The 3,412-nt window shown below is 37.4% G+C and overlaps 1 pseudogene across 1 annotated transcript; it reads right to left on the reverse strand.

Annotated features, from left to right (window-relative positions):
* Positions 1–1,880: 1,880 nt before the first annotated feature.
* Positions 1,881–2,664, reverse strand: LOC308632962 (small ribosomal subunit protein uS2-like; annotated as a pseudogene). Its single transcript has one exon. The product of its transcript is annotated as a small ribosomal subunit protein uS2-like (transcript).
* Between the last annotated feature and the right edge of the window lie 748 nt (positions 2,665–3,412).

Below are 3,412 nucleotides of genomic sequence, written 5' to 3' on the forward strand. Positions count from 1 at the left end.
GTTGCAAATATTCTCAAGGTGCAGCATGATCAGGAAGTCTGTGCTTTTTTTGGCTGCTATCTTCTCTCTGTATCTTTTCAGCAGTAGCTTTCCAACACGGCTTTTTCAATCAATATTTATCTACTTTTTAAGTCCTAGGGGGAAAAATGAAATCTCTTGCCTCAGATGGCCCTCTTCCATTTTCCTCATTATTCTGAACTTATGCCTTTTGATTCCTTCCCTATCATTGCACAAAATCCTGAGAGAGAACAGAGTTAATGCCCCCTTGAATCAAAATATCAATCTTACCACTAATACTATCTGAATTTATAGGATACAACATAAAATATGTTGCGTTAAGTGGACTTCATTTCCTTCAGTACACATAATGTCAGCAAGAGAAATAAAGCAAGAGACAGCTTAGAGTGTTTATTTAGTATAGGCATACTTTTTATAAAGAGAACCTGGAAGTGAACCCAGGCTTAGCCAATTTAGTGATATGTAACCTGGAAACATATTTCACCTCTTAAAATCTTGTTCTGCCACCTGTCAATGATACATGTGGAATTTATCTCAGAAGGTTCTTATTTTCAAGTGAAATTATGAATGTCAAAGAGTTTTGTGCGGGATTGGGGTATATGACAAGCTTTCAGTGAATGACAGCTATTAGTCTTACCAGCATTATTAGTAAAAAGAAGACGTGTAAAAATGCTACTACTCTATTTAGTCTCACTTTTATTTTTGCATGCTTGCTTTTAGAACTTGTCAAAACTACTTTGTTTCCGAGTTCATTCTCTTGTACATATCTATCATATGAGTGACAACTCGAGAGAGGAAAAAATGTCAGTCATCAAAAGTTTGTGTACTAGTGAGAGGAAAAAAAAATAGATAAGCCATGTTCCCAGTACTATGTGATAAGTATAGATGATAGATACATAGACAGCAAGCAGAATGTCATGAAAGGAGAGAAGGAAGGATGACTACCACTCCTAGAAGAGAGCCTGGTAAAAAGGCTTCAGCTTAGCAATTAGCAAGTCACCAAGCAATGTGGAAACTCCAACAGGGAGAAGAGTATGGCTAAATACTTCAATTATTAAGAATTAATTAACAGACTTATTCAGAGCAGTTTGAGCATGATATAAAATGAACAAGATTAAAATGGAAAGAGCAGTGAGAGTTGAGGAATTAAAAATAGGATGTACAGATGACGATACTTCTAGGGAACGCTGAAATGATTCAAGGGAAAAATATATTGCCCTCTCCAGGAAGAACTTAGTATGCTAGTTGCTGAAGTTAAGGCACTAGAGGGGCTGGCGAGATTAATTTATTAAGTTACAATCTGAAGCAGCAAATTTTCAAAGAGATGGGACTAAAAATTGGATTAATTTAATATGCAAAGGTTTTAGTTCTGAAGATTCAGAACGATACTTTCTTCTGGGAAAGATTGAAACACAGGTGCTGGTGTAGCTGATTCTAAAGATGGAAGGCAGGAAAGCTAAAAGAAATGCTCCCAAAGAAATTGTACGTATGTGAAGCCATTGCCATCTAGCATTAAAGGGTGAGCCAAGAGTAATTCCAAAAATTGCTGAAGACAGGGGTCCATTTCAGCTTGAATTTGTAGTTATGAATACAGTCAAGAAAACATTTGTATTCCTAAGTGGCTATTAAATCATAAATGGTAATGTGGAACTTACAGTTTGATAATGTGCAACATATGGTATTATAACATCTTATTGAGTAAATATTCCTCTATCTTTGAATATTCTGGAAATCATTGTTTTTTTTACTTTTTTTTTTTTAAAAGAAACTGATGTTTATTTTCTGTAACCTTATTTCCATTTTGCTTTTTAATAAGTGTCTGCAGAGCAGCTCAAGACCACTCAGTGGTTGTTTGTTCCTACTCACTCAGTGGCCTGAACAGTAGGAGATTTGGACCAGTCTTGAGTGGCCGGCTGGGCACTCTGGTCTCCAGTAGGGAACTGCTGGCTAGGCACAGAGGGCACCTGCACACCTTCAGACCAGATTGCAACCTCAGGCTGAGTAGCAGTGAACTCAGGAGCTGAAGCAGTCCATCCACCCTGAAATTCCTCCCTGGTCACAACTTTTTCACCTGCGCTTCCGGATCTCTGTAAAAGTCCAGATCAGGCATGGCCTCAGGTGTGGGCTCACTGGAAATAGTGCCACGCATGTGCAGAACTTCTTGGGCCAGCATCCACCACATCAGACCCACAGAATGAGCTCCCTTGTTGTTGCATGGAATAAGAGGAGAGTCTGTGTTACCTGATAGGCAGGTTGACATAAGACGGTTCTGTAAGAGGCTGGTGGTCAGTAACCACCAGAAGATGAGGCTCCAGGAAGGCTTACTGGATCTGGCTACTGAAGGTTCCAGGAGTGAACTGGGTCTGGTGGCAGCAGCAAACTTCAGCACAGCCCACTGGCCAGTATTCCTAGAGGCTATGACCCAGACATCAGCAGGATTTTCAATGGCAACAAGGGCAGGAGCTGCTAGCAGAAGCTTCTTCCAGGTCCTCTTCAAATTTATGAGGTAGATGCCATCGCTTTTCCTTTGGTAGATATCTTGTTCCATTTGGAAATCAAGGTTGGTGCCACCTAAGTGGGTTCTTGCTTCAGGGAATTTGAGGACATCCTCTCTTTCATTTGCAGGACATCAAGGGCTCTGGACATTGTGAGTTTCCCTTTTAGGACGGAAATCAAGAACAACGCTATAGGGCTCCCTCCCTGGGTAGCTTGGAAAGCATTGTTCTTTAACTTTTATAAATGATGTGGCAGTAGTGCCATGGATATGGAATTTTCTCTAAATGTGAATGCATTTTAGGGACACATTTTTAACAGCAAGTCTACTAAATCAAATAAATGGAACTATATTATGCACTTTTATACATTAAAAAAAATCATATTGAGGAAAGTAGAATCCATTTAGGTTGCCAAAATTGTCCATTATAGTACTAGTTTCACTAAAATCTGAAATCATTGGGAAATATAATGATTTTGCTTGCTATTATGTCCTATAATAATCTTTGTTCTGCTTGCATTTATTTGATTTTTTTTCATATATTCATTTTAAATTTGGTCATCTTTATATTATTGTTAATTATATCCTCTTATTATTAATAAATCATAAATTAACTAGCTTATATATTTTCTTCTATTTTAGTTATTATCAATTTCATATTTTGTCATTAATATTTGGATTAGCTACAAAAATCAAGTAGTGATGTTATAAAGTAAATATCACCAAGTGAAAATCTATTAAAGTTTAAAATTTAGTAGAGAAAGGATCAGGTAATGTTTCCTTAAATGGTCAGATAGTAAATAATTTAGATTGAATGATATCCAGTCTCTCTACTGCAACTACTCGGTTTTGCTCTTATATGTGGAAAGCAGCCCAAGGGGAAAGAAAAAAAAACAATCA

This window comes from Spermophilus citellus, assembly GCF_964194105.1.
Source record: "Spermophilus citellus genome assembly, chromosome: 13".
Classification (NCBI taxonomy): Eukaryota; Metazoa; Chordata; class Mammalia; order Rodentia; family Sciuridae; genus Spermophilus; species Spermophilus citellus.